Consider the following 16,634-nt stretch of genomic DNA (forward strand, 5'->3'; position numbering starts at 1 on the left):
CGATTTGTGTATTAAATTTTTTTAGGGTTTTAGATTAAAATGTACTGAACCCCTTTCAAATATCCTTGATAGGAAAAACGACAATTGTATGGTTTTCACAAAGAAACAACACATTTTATATTTCAAAACTTTATTGGGATCAATATCTGAAAACATGAAAAATAACGGTCTTTTTTACACCTTAAGACAACTTTGGCAACTCAATTTGGGGAGACCAAATTGTATATTTACATAACTTGTACCACTTTTTTCAGATAACATAACATTTAACATAACGTCTATCAACATATCAAGTTAACATAGCGGTAAAATTCATCTGTCAGTGAACAGGCACTTCGATCACGATCTTTACCGGTCTACATTAAATTCAAAATTCCGTGGGTATTAGGGTCATAAAACATGTTTGTTGTTGCCTATTCATTCAGTCTCAGTGTTATTTAACACATCGTTGGGGTAGTTTTCCATTAAATTCCATCGTGAAGAGTGCTTGTTTACGTATTGGAAGTTGCCATTCCAACGAATGGTCACTTCCGGGTAACGGTACTTCTTTGTAAACTTATGATAATACTTAAAAGTATTATTTAGACATGATTAAATTACTTAATGAACTATTTTGTGATCTCAGTGACGTCAGATAGAAACGTAGGTGATAAGGCTAGGAGAACGGAATTTTAAGGTTTATATTTAATATGTCACTTATTTATTGAATTCAAAGACAAACTTTTGCGATTTTATGGATTTATTACGACGTTTCGGGACATGAGCTAGAGTTTTCCTTAGTATTTCAAAGTAAACGTTGATTTTCAGTTCTGTGGGTCGCGGATGTATTTCACCGTCAAGTATAAATACGGTGTCGCACCAGCGTTTAAGCATATTGTATCTGGCTGTCAAGCTGAACAGAACAATAAACAAAACAACCCGTAAAGTCAACAAAGCTATTTAGGTACAGGATGCATTTCGATATAAAGCTATTTCACCTTAAGCCATGCGATAGCATTTCAAGTCTATATTTATCTTTTTACACATCTTTTATAATATTAAACTAAAAATACATAAGGACGTCCAGGAACTAGATACCATTTTTACAAATATTCCCGCTTAAGTAGGTCTTCAACACGAAGTGGCTTCATATTTAGGCAAGATGCAGAACCAGTTCAATGTTCACATTTCTAATAGCAGTTTTTGGCAAATTATACAATGATTAAAGATGTAAAGATACGATGTCCCACCACGTTGACAACTTTCTATAATATCGTAATTTAATGAAATAAGTATATTTCATTCTCTCATCATTGAACTAGTATGATTGATAGGATAAAGTCTTGTTAATTTGTTTATTAAATACATAGGGGGTTCTGTTTTAAAACATAAACACAAATTGTTTTTTGTTTAATAATTTGTAATTTCTGTATTTTATAAGTATCCCAAAAACTTTTTTATTCAGAAATAACTCATATTTATCAAATGGTCATGAATTAAAAAAAAACACGTATTTTTTTTGCTGTATATTTATCAAAAATAATAAAATTGCACTACTTACATTTTTATAAAATTTGGTCCACATAATCTCCCTGCAAAATGAAACAAAATGTCGTTTGAAAAGATAGGGGTCCATGAACTCGTTTTCAAATTAAATCAGTTTGAATGATAAGAATTAGACAGGGGAATATCCAGCGATTTTATAACAGGGGCTCCTAACCCAGAACAAAAGGGGTTTCCAACTACATGTCCCCATTTAAATGCATTGATCGTCAAATAAAAGGGGGATTCAAACACCCGGACCCCCCGCGCTTGCCATTGCATTTTCAATCTCCTTCAAATTTAGAAATGTAATGCGTATGATATCATATTCTGAGGCTATTGAATCATACAATGTACATAGTTATCATACATGTAATGCAACATAAAGTATGTTAAGATATGTGGTATAATGAATAATTTCAATACGATGTTAAAGTTCAATTGGAAAACTTTAACATCCTATTTATAATGAATTCTAACTGGGAAGTTCTTGATTTGAACAAAACCGAAAGTAAAATAACAAAATTACCGAAATCGAAAAAAATTCAAAACGGAAAGTCCTTTAATGATTGACAAAATCAACATATTAAACGAATGGAAACAATTGTTAATGACGTAAGTATAACTAAACTAAATAAAACAACATTAATATGATATCTTTTAAGGCTTTTGAACTTTTTTATCGTGTGTATGTTGATGTCCAGTTTAGAATGTGATTTTGTAATGCTAAGATGACTGCACGAAATGTAGAAAAACACCAAATAATGGACCAAAAAGGATAATAAGTAAACACAAAGCACAATGATATGTCCATTTACGGTTATTTTTAACTTTCGATTTGTTACATTACATATACGCACATAACTATGATAAAGTATTCACATTTGTGTATTGCAACATTAAAAGTTGTAAACCTCTTCGAAAATAGGTCATTAAGCTGAATTTTTGTTTATTTGTGAGCGTGACTTTACAAGGGTTTTTCCATGTCTACTGTTGACAAACATAAGTTACTTCGAGCTTATGTTACCATGGTAATAGTATTAGAAGTACAAAGTTACGCAAGACATTGGGCATATGTACATATAAAGCGTTCAAAATTGAAATAGTAAAAATGAATAAATGAGTGATTTAACTTTTGGCTTAGTTTTTTATTTCCTACTTTTTTCCAAATCGTCATAGTCTTGTCATTACCGTAAAAAAATGAAAAAAAAATGAATTGTTTTTCAAGATGTTTTATGTTATCTCAATAGATGTACTTAAAATAACTTTTAAATTAACATACACCTTAAACATATGTATCAACTGATTAAGTATTTCCGTATTTACATAAGATATTTGAATTGGAGGAGTTCATGTAAGCTGATAAAAGTCATTACAACTTCAGAAAAAAGGAGGTTATATAATAAAAGATGAAATTGTTGTAGTTTTTTTATTGAGATATACTTTTTAATTATTTATTTTTTTGGCAATAACGTTTACTGGCGATTAAATTATTTAGTTTGTCAATTGGTATGTATTATCAATTTAACTACCTTAAACAATAGGGTGAACAGTTGTCTTCAACGGTTTCGGTACTTATACATCCTCGGATTTCAATATTTGGCTTTGAGCGTTCCTGATGAAGCTAAATCAAGAAAAGCGCTTTGGACCCATTGAAATTATTAAACGTGTTGTTTTCATTTTTTTAATGTCATGTATGTATCATAGGCCTTATTTTATATTCACAACCCATTTCTACATATTCTATTTTTGCAGGCCTCTTGTTCAAGAATAATGGCTTCTAATATTGACAAAAGAGAACTTAATCTGCAATCAAAACAGGTAAGTGAATTGAAAAATAACGTTGATGGATTTATTCAAAATTGATTAGTTTTGGTGTTTTTTAGATTCCAATTCTTTTATTTTCTTTCTTTCAATTTCAGCAACAGTACTACTACCCTACCTGCTCCTTAGTTATAGATAATAATAATAAGTTAGTTTAATGTCTATTACGCAAGACCGGTTTTTAAATTCTGTTGCAAATATTTTTATTTTGAAGTTGATGTTTTTGTTCGTATATGCTATTCATCATGTTCGTTTTACCCAAATTGCATTAAATTTCTCAATCTTAACTTGTCTCGTGTGGCTGTATTAAACTAATATACAAAATGTATTATATCTTAACCCTTCCTCTTCTTAATCTGTATCAGTTTTCTTAGAGAGATACTTACAATAATAATTCGTAAATAAAAGAACTTTACCTTTCAATGACTACATTGTAGAATGTATACTGATTATCAAAAATATATGTTTGAAACAAAAACCAGACAACGACAAACATGAATATGACAAACATGAAACATGAAATGACTAAAAACAAGATAAAAGTTCTTAAACTGCCTCTATGAAATCCTCACTCTTATGTTGCTTAGGCTACTTTATATAGCTTCTTTAATAGTACTTTGCGTTTAGGGAAACAATAATTTCAAAATTTAAAGTTATATATTTGGTAAAATTATTTTGCGATGTATAGATATATTTAGCTGTATATTGTATTTTATCATTATAGGGTCCAATCGATAACGTGGAAGAAGATGTTCAGCTAATTGTAAGCACATTATTTCCTTATTAATTCTGTTTTTGTCTCTTGTTCAAGAAAGTCATACACAAGCAAACATGAAAAGAGTTTTTTTTTATTGTAATGGGACGATGTTGCTGCTGTAAAAAGTTTCAGTGCCCTATAGGCCATGAAGCCTGGTTTATTTTCGTAAAAAATATTCAAAGTCATATCAATCGCTCTGTCTTTTTGTTTTCTTCATGCATCGTTGTCATTATAATGGAATTTGATGCGACAGTCATACAAGTGAGAGATTTAGCTAGCGATAAAGCAAGGTGCAATCCACCGTTTTCTACACAAGAAAATGCCTGTACCGAGTCAGGAACATGACAGTTGTTTTTCACTCGTTTGATGTGTTTGAGCTTTTGAATTTGAAATTTGATTAGGGACTTTCAATTTTCAATTTTCCTCGGAGTTTAGCATTTTTGTTATTTTACTGTTTTCTGTTGATTTCAGCTTTGATTGTTGCAGCGTGTGTGGTCCTTTTAAAGTTTTTTTTTGCAATACAAACCAGTAATACTCTTAAATGGCCTATATTTGTATTTGAATGTACCAAACTTTACTCGACCAGATTGAATTGGTCTGAATTTTACCTGATATAACTCGACCCCAATCTGAACCATACTCGACTGTATTGATATGTACTTGACCTTTATCTTTGCTATTGAAATAGTCTGAACAATAACCTGACAAGTCTGAAAAAGTCTTAACTCATTCTCGACCAGTTCTTAACCAAGTTTTTGTTAGTCTGAACCATACTCGAACAGTATGAACCATATAAAATAACCTCTACTTTATTTAAATTTTGACCATTAAAACAACCTTCCTTTTAACTGACATGGAAATAGTTATCAAAGGTACCAGGATTATAATTTAGTACGCCAGACGCGCGTTTCGTCTACATAAGACTCATCAGTGACGCTCATATCAAAATATTTGTAAAGCCAAACAAGTACAAAGTTGAAGAGCAATGAGGATCTAAAATTCCAAAAAGTTATACCAAATACGGCTAAGGTAATCTATGCCTAGGGTAAGTCATAATAAAAAACAAGATAAAAATAAAATCTGATTAATTTTTACATCCTTACATGATTCTCAGATTTATATAGTTAAATGATGTAGTTTAAAGTCCTAAATTTTGTTTAATTTTTTTTTTTTTACCTGAAAATCAAACCTTTACTAAATAAAAACCTATTAAGTTGCTTTTTGTTTGGTATGTATTTTTTTTAAAAACAAATGTGTTCATTTTCTAAAATAAAAACTACATAGGTTTCATGGTTACATACATTAGTTAACTATCTTTTTAAGTAGCTTATCAAGTAATACATGTACATCCTAATTGAACACTCATTAAAAAAAGAGCATACCTGATCTGGTTAGAGAGTTGTGAAGTTTAAATAACGTCTGTAAATATCATACTTAAATAACGTTTATTGAAAATTACAACATCCTGTAACACTTTAATCTCAAGGCCATTTGAATTCACTGGATAAGTATGACACAAGTTTTAAAACAATAAGGTTTTCTTTTTACCTGTAACGAAATATATTAAATAATCACAATGACTGAGGTTATTAAACCTGCTTCTTGTATGCCATGTCTTTAGAAAGTTTATTTAAAGTTAATAACAATAAATTCTTACTTCAACGTTGGAACGCATTTTTTCAAGGTTATAAAGGGTTATCAAATAAAGGCAACAATAGTATACCGCTGTTCAAAACTCGTAAATCAATGGACAAAAAAACAAAATCGGAGTAACAAACGGAAACTGAGGGAAACGCATTGAATATAAGAGAAGAACAACGACACAACATTTAAATGTAACACACACAGCAACGGAATAAGCATTAGACAAAATGCGATGAGAATAACTAATATAACATCAAATACATGAATTTGGATAGAAAAGTACCGTGACACGTCTTATAGTAATGTGAATTCACACTCAAATATAGGAGAAAACAAACGACACAACGGAGACACAAATTGAAAATAATCTATGTAACCTAGAAGCTTAGAATATATTTTTGAAAATGGTTGACACAAACGTACTAATGATTTTAAGAGTTATTTCCCTTAACCTAGGTCTACCTCCTTAAACAGCAAATATTAAGTTTAACGACATGTGGTTATACCTTGTTATCAACCAACGACTAAATATATATATTTAGATGCATTCTGGGGGATGTTACCATATGATTCCTATTTCGACTAAAATGCTAGTGAATTTATGTTACTGTAAACATATTTTATTAAAGAAATCATTATATATATAGCTACAAGGGTAAAGACATAAATACGAAATATAAAAAAGATTCAATAACTGGGACAAGGAAACAAGAGCAGTGCTCTTATATAAATCCGTCTCCCTAAATTCGAAAATAAAATACAAGCTATGAACACATGCTGAATAGCAAATGAATAAATATGTAACAAAATACAGTCAATGATTACAGTAACAAAAGGGACATTCATAAGAAAAAAATATATAGCAAGGAAGGGGTGAAAGGTGTTTTTAGAAAAATGAGAGTGTTAATTAAAGAATGAAACATTTTTTTTTATATAGGTGAGGAGTGAGTAGTTAGAATTATTTGATTGTGGATGTGAATCGATTGCTACTTTAAATAAAGTTTTATATTTACACAACAAATAAAAAACAAACTTTGCGTTTGAACCAATTTTCAAAATAATATGATTTTGCTGTCTTCGTAAATTTTTGTACCTTTTCTACAATACCAAAAAAGGAAAACAATAATTTATAAATATAATGCGCTTTTCTGGTTTAATTTTTTTTAGGAACGCTGAAAGTCGAACCTTTTCAAGACAATAATGTATACGAACTGACAAACACATTATATAAGTAGCATTATCATGTCTGCTAGAAGATTTCTAATAAAATTTATAAATTATCTATATTCAAATTCTAAGTTCAGAAATTTCTGTTATAATTAGGTTCTGTTTTCTTTTGAACCTGAAAATCTACTGGAGCAATTTTATAAAAAAAATATCTGTCTCAACATATGCTCCATGCTGACTGAGTTAACATTTCCAAACAGTTATTATTATCAAATAATTTAATTTTCGATGTAACGCGTCTTCTGATTGGCTGACGTTATTTTGTTATGCCCCATAGACATAATTTAGTCATGTGACCGTGACGTCTTCAACGTTTTTTCATAGTTTTCTACGTTTAAACTGGAATTTAGAATTAAATTGTAAGAAATGACTGTTATATTTTTTCTGTCTATTCGAAATAACATAAAAATGTGGTGCACACTGTTAAATAACCCGCTACGCACGTTATTCAGTGTGCACCAAATTTTTTATGTTATTTCTTCATAGACAGAAAAAATATTACAGTCATTCCTTAAATAGCAAAATCAAAAGAATTCACATATCAAACGAATAAAAAAAACTGTCATATTCCTGGCGTTGTACAGGCATTACCATATCAGCTAAATTTATTCAGCTATACATTTTATGATATTACCAACAGTGTGTGAACTTATGAAACAGACATCATTGGTTAAAATATCAAACTTAAGGGTACAGTATACAACATTGTGTCATAATCTTAATCACTATAAAAAACAACAAACATATCAGCAAAACAAACACAAAATGTCACATATACAAAGCACATACGCAAACATAATAGACAAGAATGCAAAAAATTACAGGAGCATAAGTACCAAATCAATCAAAAATGCACTAAACAGAAAAATAACACTAGCATACGTAATTTAGATGATAAACCTAGTGAATACCTAGAGTCTATACTTTAAGAAAAATCATGTCTTATATGTGAAGTTGCAACGTAAAACCTACGGACACATATAACATTATTGAAATCACAAACAAAAGTATATTTTACGGTCTGTTTTAATCTCGTTAAATATTTTTTTTTTTCGAAGATCGAATTTTACGACGTCATCACGAGTTGGTTGACCGTAATGGAATAACCGTTTCAAAAATGATATCGGATATGTTCCTTACGTCGTAATTACAATTCCATTCCCTTTCATGAATATGACCTACCTTATTAGATTATTTACCAGATTTGTTATAGCATGAGCAACACATGTGCAACATGTGGAGTAGGATCTGCTTACCCTTCCGGAACACAAGAGACCACCTCTATTTGGGGGGGGGGGGGGTCGTATTGCTTATTCTTTAGCTTTCTATGTTGTGTCATGTGTACTCTTGTTTTTCTGTTTGTCTTTTTCATTTTTAGCCATGGCTTTTTCGGTTTGTTTTCAATTTATGAGTTTGACTGTCCCTCTAGCATCTGTCGTCCCTCTTTTTCTACCTTAAATTTGTTCGTGTTAATAAATCTATTTATTTGAGTGTCACACATTGATTGATACAGTACATATATACAAATAAATCTAATTAATATCTTTAAAATGCAATCAATGTCCAGCCAAACAGGTGACTCATGAGAAATGTTTAAACATACATGTTCATATATACAATAAATTACATGTTAATTTGTTCAATATTTCTAGAATTAAAAATCTAGTTAATTTAATTTCAAGATCGCTTTTCAAAAATATAATTAAATTAAGAACGTTATTAAATATTATATAAAAAAGTTAAATCACCAAAAACCTGAACTCCGCTGAAATTTTAAAACGAATATTCCCTTATCAAATGGCAAGATCAAAAGCTGAAACACACCAATCGCATTGATAACAACTTTCATATTCCTGCCCTGGTACTGGCATGGTACATGTACAGGCACTATTAGAATTCTTTTAAATTTGTTTAGTTGATTTATAAAACAGAAATAAATGTTAAACCCATTTGAATAAAAATACCTTGTTTTAAAAATTTGAAAAATCAACCGCATGTATTCAACGTTTTAAACTTAGACTTAAACAAAAGTAAACACTCTAAATCTTCGATCAAAAGTAAATGATGTCATTCTCATAAAAAATTTCTGTAAAAGTTTATATAGACATTTCAGATTTTGCTCGGATCTCATTATAAATATATGCGTATCGTCCATACATTGCCATATGCATTGAATCAAAACTCTCAATTATGTATTTACATTCACAAAATAAATCTTATCTTTTGTCTGCATATAAAGGGAATTCCGACAGAAAATGGTTTCTGTTTCTACATGTCCGAAATGCTTATCTATTATAACACACATTTTCTAAAGGTACACTAGCTGCCAAATTCATATTCACCGATTTGACTCAAATTCTGATATTTTTATTTATAACAATATAAAACATTTTTCCAAACTATCAAAAGTATAAAATAAACCATTGACAGGACATGGTCTCAAGAAGATGTAGCTTTTGTTTCATGTGAATTTTAGCCAAGACGCCATCTAATTAACTATCGAGTTGACCTTCTATGACCATATAAGCGATGTAGACATAAACATAGATATAAATAGATTAAGCAACTCGTAGATTTGGAGTTTTATAGGTCTGCTGTAAAATTTTGTATTGTAGATTAAAAAAATATATCAATCTTCGTTTTGATCTTTATAAGAATGATTTTGTGTGGATCGAATCAGTTATTCAAATTATTTACCTAGTTTCACTTTCAATGTTGACATTCTTTTCCTTTAAATACACATACACGGACAATGCATGCGTTATTCTATCTCTTTCTATGGGATTAAATTTGAGTTCACATGAATACGGATTTAATGAGGTTATGTTATCCACTTGCAGGTGAATAATTCAGTATCAATGTTTATTAGCTTAATTTGACAAAATTTAACCATTTTATCTGATAGAAGTAAATTATTATTTTATTATTTTACATTCATTAATGATGGGACAAAAAAAAATCATACTTTTGATTTTTTATAAATCTCGTAGCTAGTGCCCCTTTAATGAAATTCATTCAGCTGAATAATGTCCTTTTTTTACTCACAAATTAACATCATGTCCCGCCTTAAATGTTTTCATTGAAATAGGAAGATGTGGTATGAGTGCCCATGAGATAACTCTCCATCCAAATAACAATTTATAAAAGTAAACAATAATAGGTAAAGATACTGCCTTCAACACGGAGCCTTGGCTCACACCAAACAGCAAGCTATAAAGAGTCCTAAAAATTAGTACCATTCAAACGGGAAAACCAACTATATAAAAACGAGAAAGAGAAACGTGTTTATTAAATATTTTATGGTTTCTCCAATAATTATTATAAATTTATTTTTACATTTCAGCCTCCTGAAGAAACTAAAATCGACAGTTATGAAGCTTTCAAAGAGTTGGTCAGTGATTATTCACATCTTCGAGTTGTACGAAATGCTAGAAGATTTCTAATAAAATTTATAAATTATCTATATTCAAATTCTAAGTTCAGAAATTTCTGTTATAATTAGGTTCTGTTTTCTTTTGAACCTGAAAATCTACTGGAGCAATTTTATAAAAAAAATATCTGTCTCAACATATGCTCCATGCTGACTGAGTTAACATTTCCAAACAGTTATTATTATCAAATAATTTAATTTTCGATGTAACGCGTCTTCTGATTGGCTGACGTTATTTTGTTATGCCCCATAGACATAATTTAGTCATGTGACCGTGACGTCTTCAACGTTTTTTCATAGTTTTCTACGTTTAAACTGGAATTTAGAATTAAATTGTAAGAAATGACTGTTATATTTTTTCTGTCTATTCGAAATAACATAAAAATGTGGTGCACACTGTTAAATAACCCGCTACGCACGTTATTCAGTGTGCACCAAATTTTTTATGTTATTTCTTCATAGACAGAAAAAATATTACAGTCATTCCTTAAATAGCAAAATCAAAAGAATTCACATATCAAACGAATAAAAAAAACTGTCATATTCCTGGCGTTGTACAGGCATTACCATATCAGCTAAATTTATTCAGCTATACATTTTATGATATTACCAACAGTGTGTGAACTTATGAAACAGACATCATTGGTTAAAATATCAAACTTAAGGGTACAGTATACAACATTGTGTCATAATCTTAATCACTATAAAAAACAACAAACATATCAGCAAAACAAACACAAAATGTCACATATACAAAGCACATACGCAAACATAATAGACAAGAATGCAAAAAATTACAGGAGCATAAGTACCAAATCAATCAAAAATGCACTAAACAGAAAAATAACACTAGCATACGTAATTTAGATGATAAACCTAGTGAATACCTAGAGTCTATACTTTAAGAAAAATCATGTCTTATATGTGAAGTTGCAACGTAAAACCTACGGACACATATAACATTATTGAAATCACAAACAAAAGTATATTTTACGGTCTGTTTTAATCTCGTTAAATATTTTTTTTTTTCGAAGATCGAATTTTACGACGTCATCACGAGTTGGTTGACCGTAATGGAATAACCGTTTCAAAAATGATATCGGATATGTTCCTTACGTCGTAATTACAATTCCATTCCCTTTCATGAATATGACCTACCTTATTAGATTATTTACCAGATTTGTTATAGCATGAGCAACACATGTGCAACATGTGGAGTAGGATCTGCTTACCCTTCCGGAACACAAGAGACCACCTCTATTTGGGGGGGGGGGGGTCGTATTGCTTATTCTTTAGCTTTCTATGTTGTGTCATGTGTACTCTTGTTTTTCTGTTTGTCTTTTTCATTTTTAGCCATGGCTTTTTCGGTTTGTTTTCAATTTATGAGTTTGACTGTCCCTCTAGCATCTGTCGTCCCTCTTTTTCTACCTTAAATTTGTTCGTGTTAATAAATCTATTTATTTGAGTGTCACACATTGATTGATACAGTACATATATACAAATAAATCTAATTAATATCTTTAAAATGCAATCAATGTCCAGCCAAACAGGTGACTCATGAGAAATGTTTAAACATACATGTTCATATATACAATAAATTACATGTTAATTTGTTCAATATTTCTAGAATTAAAAATCTAGTTAATTTAATTTCAAGATCGCTTTTCAAAAATATAATTAAATTAAGAACGTTATTAAATATTATATAAAAAAGTTAAATCACCAAAAACCTGAACTCCGCTGAAATTTTAAAACGAATATTCCCTTATCAAATGGCAAGATCAAAAGCTGAAACACACCAATCGCATTGATAACAACTTTCATATTCCTGCCCTGGTACTGGCATGGTATATGTACAGGCACTATTAGAATTCTTTTAAATTTGTTTAGTTGATTTATAAAACAGAAATAAATGTTAAACCCATTTGAATAAAAATACCTTGTTTTAAAAATTTGAAAAATCAACCGCATGTATTCAACGTTTTAAACTTAGACTTAAACAAAAGTAAACACTCTAAATCTTCGATCAAAAGTAAATGATGTCATTCTCATAAAAAATTTCTGTAAAAGTTTATATAGACATTTCAGATTTTGCTCGGATCTCATTATAAATATATGCGTATCGTCCATACATTGCCATATGCATTGAATCAAAACTCTCAATTATGTATTTACATTCACAAAATAAATCTTATCTTTTGTCTGCATATAAAGGGAATTCCGACAGAAAATGGTTTCTGTTTCTACATGTCCGAAATGCTTATCTATTATAACACACATTTTCTAAAGGTACACTAGCTGCCAAATTCATATTCACCGATTTGACTCAAATTCTGATATTTTTATTTATAACAATATAAAACATTTTTCCAAACTATCAAAAGTATAAAATAAACCATTGACAGGACATGGTCTCAAGAAGATGTAGCTTTTGTTTCATGTGAATTTTAGCCAAGACGCCATCTAATTAACTATCGAGTTGACCTTCTATGACCATATAAGCGATGTAGACATAAACATAGATATAAATAGATTAAGCAACTCGTAGATTTGGAGTTTTATAGGTCTGCTGTAAAATTTTGTATTGTAGATTAAAAAAATATATCAATCTTCGTTTTGATCTTTATAAGAATGATTTTGTGTGGATCGAATCAGTTATTCAAATTATTTACCTAGTTTCACTTTCAATGTTGACATTCTTTTCCTTTAAATACACATACACGGACAATGCATGCGTTATTCTATCTCTTTCTATGGGATTAAATTTGAGTTCACATGAATACGGATTTAATGAGGTTATGTTATCCACTTGCAGGTGAATAATTCAGTATCAATGTTTATTAGCTTAATTTGACAAAATTTAACCATTTTATCTGATAGAAGTAAATTATTATTTTATTATTTTACATTCATTAATGATGGGACAAAAAAAAATCATACTTTTGATTTTTTATAAATCTCGTAGCTAGTGCCCCTTTAATGAAATTCATTCAGCTGAATAATGTCCTTTTTTTACTCACAAATTAACATCATGTCCCGCCTTAAATGTTTTCATTGAAATAGGAAGATGTGGTATGAGTGCCCATGAGATAACTCTCCATCCAAATAACAATTTATAAAAGTAAACAATAATAGGTAAAGATACTGCCTTCAACACGGAGCCTTGGCTCACACCAAACAGCAAGCTATAAAGAGTCCTAAAAATTAGTACCATTCAAACGGGAAAACCAACTATATAAAAACGAGAAAGAGAAACGTGTTTATTAAATATTTTATGGTTTCTCCAATAATTATTATAAATTTATTTTTACATTTCAGCCTCCTGAAGAAACTAAAATCGACAGTTATGAAGCTTTCAAAGAGTTGGTCAGTGATTATTCACATCTTCGAGTTGTACGAAATGTATGTTGTCGCTCATATTCGCATCATTTTTTGGTTACCAATATAAGACTCAACAAGGAACCAGTAGAAGTAACAATTGTACATTACACTTCATCATGTGATATATTTACCGAGAGAAAAAGTATGGCGGTCGGAAAATTCAAAAGTCAAACCTTTACGTTGGGCGATCAACTAGCAAAGGATCTTCTCGATTTCGACACCGGTGTGTATTTGATCGGTCATCCAGATGTTGGAGAAAATAATGATATTCAAAAACGAATATATGAACGTTTAGGCGAACGCGAATACGACTTCGGGTGGAATAATTGTGAACATATCATCAATTATATACTTTCTGGTACGCATAACACAAGCAGAGGAATCACCTGTGTAGATTGTTGCAATCCAATAGCAAACATGAAAGAGGTGGGTCTGAAAACAACAGTTTTAGTTGCTTTCTTTGGTGCTATTGCTAGTTCCGTAACAAGATTCTGTTATGTCAGTCTTCTAGCAGCATCTCTGATTTTCATGAATGCCAACATTAGCTCTCCAGAGATATGTGACGATATCGTAGGCCAAAATGCAATAAAAGAAGCCAAGGAAGCAATTAACGATGCTATGAATTTACCGTTCTTTCCCCAGATCGAAAACTCAAGCATGATTCTCGCTGATGTAATATCAGGTTTAGACGACAAATTGATATGCTATTTAGCAAAGCATCTTCACCAAAAAGTTGTAAGAAGAACATGTGAATTTGGATTTTCTGCAGCCGTATCCCTGGAAACAATATTTCTTTTTCTTAACTTATTTTTTTCCTTATGTCCTCTGCGAAAAACGATCTTGGGAAACGATGTATTTTGTAGGATTATGTTTGTAAAAATATTTTCCGGATATTTGTCAATTACATTAGCAATTGGTGCCGGTGGTATAGGACAGTTCTATTTAACTCCTCCCGATGTGTGGTTTTTTATTATTGCGTTTGTAGCATGCATTCTATTCAGGTTTTTATTGACATGGTTCACTGGCTGCCTTTTTGATTTGTGTTGTTGTTGTCACTGTGTAGAAAGCAGAGGTTGTTGTTATTACTGCGAGGGTGGTTGTCAACTTACATATGTGTTTTCTTTTGTTCTTATCACTTTGCTGTTTCTTGTCGGAATGTTTTATTATGCGTTGGACGTTTTGGCTTGAATCTGTAGTCCAGTATCAGTAGTCGTTTATCAATGTGTTATAATGGTTATCATGTAAAGGCAGATGAATTTAGAATAAAAATATGTTAAACTCATAAAACAAAGCGTTAGTACGAGTCTGAAATACTGTGGATTCGACATAAAACGTGGTATACCTGTTTTAGATTATTGCATGAGTATAAGTGAACCCAAAAATTAAATGTTCAATAAATAAAATACATAATTTTTATACTTGATAATGAACGAAATAATATTTTCACAAAACTTTCCCTCGGGTACAAATGTACCTACGAAAATGAATAAATCCACAATGTAAATAAATAAAGGCAACAGTAGTTAACCGCTGTGCAAAGTTCATAAATCGATAGAGAAAAAACAAATTCGGGTTACAAACTAAAACTGATGGAATATAAGAGAACTACAACACAACAGAGTAACAACACCGAAATGTAACACACACAGAAACGAACTATAATGTAACAATGGCCATTTTCCTGACTTGGTGCAAGAAGAGAACATCAAACTCAAACTGTTTTTACGAGTAAAGTTTACAATTCGTATCTTTTTAGCTCACCTGGCCCAAAGGACCAAGTGAGCTTTTTTCATCACTTGGTGTCCGTCATCCGTCGTCGTCGTCTTCGTCCGTCCGTCGTCGTCTGTTAACTTTTACAAAAATCTTCTCCTCTGAAACTACTGGGCCAAATTTAACCAAACTTGGCCATAATCACCAATGGGTATCTAGTTTGAAAATGTGTCCGGTGACCCGGCCAACCAACCAAGACGGCCGCCATGGCTAAAAATAGAACATAGGGGTAAAATGTAGTTTTTGGCTTATAACTCTGAAACCAAAGCATTTAGAGCAAATCTGAAATGGGTTAAAATTGTTTATCAAGTCAAGATATATATGTCCTGAAATTTTCAGATGAATCAGACAATGGGTTGTTGGGTTGCTGTCCCGGTAATTTTAAGGAAATTTTGCAGTTTTTTGGTTATTATCTTGAATATTATTATAGATAGAGATAAACTGTAATCAGCAATAATGTTTAGCAAAGAAAGATCTACAAATAAGTCAACATGACCAAAATGGTCAGTTGACCCCTTAATGAGTTCTTGCCCTTTATAGTCATTTTTTAACAATTTTTCGTAAATTATTGTAATCTTCTACAAAAAACTTCTCCTCTGAAACAACAGGGCCAAATTTAAGCAAACTTACTCACAATCGTTATTAGGTAATCTAGTTTAAAGAATGTGTGCGGTGACCCAGCCAATCAATCAATATGGCCCCCATGGCTAAAAATAGAACATAAGGGTAAAATGTAGATTTTGGATTATAACTCTGAAACCAAAGCTTTTAGAGCAAATCTGGCATGCGGTTAATTTGTTTAACAAGTCAAAATTTATCTGCACTGAAATTTTAAGATGAATTGGACAACTGGTTGTTGGGTTGCTACAAACCCATCACCATCACCAAAACACAATTTTGTCATAATTCCATCTGTGTAATTTGTTCATTAGTGGAAAGGTTTCGGTGCAAAATATAGTTGACATGCATTTTGTGTCCGGACACAAGGACACAACGATAAATTACAAATATTGAATATAATAATTCAGTTTAAATGCTTGATTTACTATAAATGACCAAATGACAAATGACACAAATGAA

At 30.8% G+C, this 16,634-nt stretch overlaps 1 long non-coding RNA gene across 1 annotated transcript; it reads left to right on the forward strand.

Annotated features, from left to right (window-relative positions):
- The first annotated feature begins 1,938 nt into the window (after positions 1-1,938).
- On the forward strand, positions 1,939-10,401 carry LOC139527588 (uncharacterized). Its single transcript, XR_011665388.1, has 4 exons — positions 1,939-2,136; positions 3,277-3,342; positions 4,070-4,108; positions 10,317-10,401. It is a non-coding gene; the product is annotated as an uncharacterized lncRNA (long non-coding RNA).
- The last annotated feature ends 6,233 nt before the right edge of the window (positions 10,402-16,634 follow it).

This window comes from Mytilus edulis, chromosome 6 (genome assembly GCF_963676685.1).
Source record: "Mytilus edulis chromosome 6, xbMytEdul2.2, whole genome shotgun sequence".
Lineage (NCBI taxonomy): Eukaryota > Metazoa > Mollusca > Bivalvia > Mytilida > Mytilidae > Mytilus > Mytilus edulis.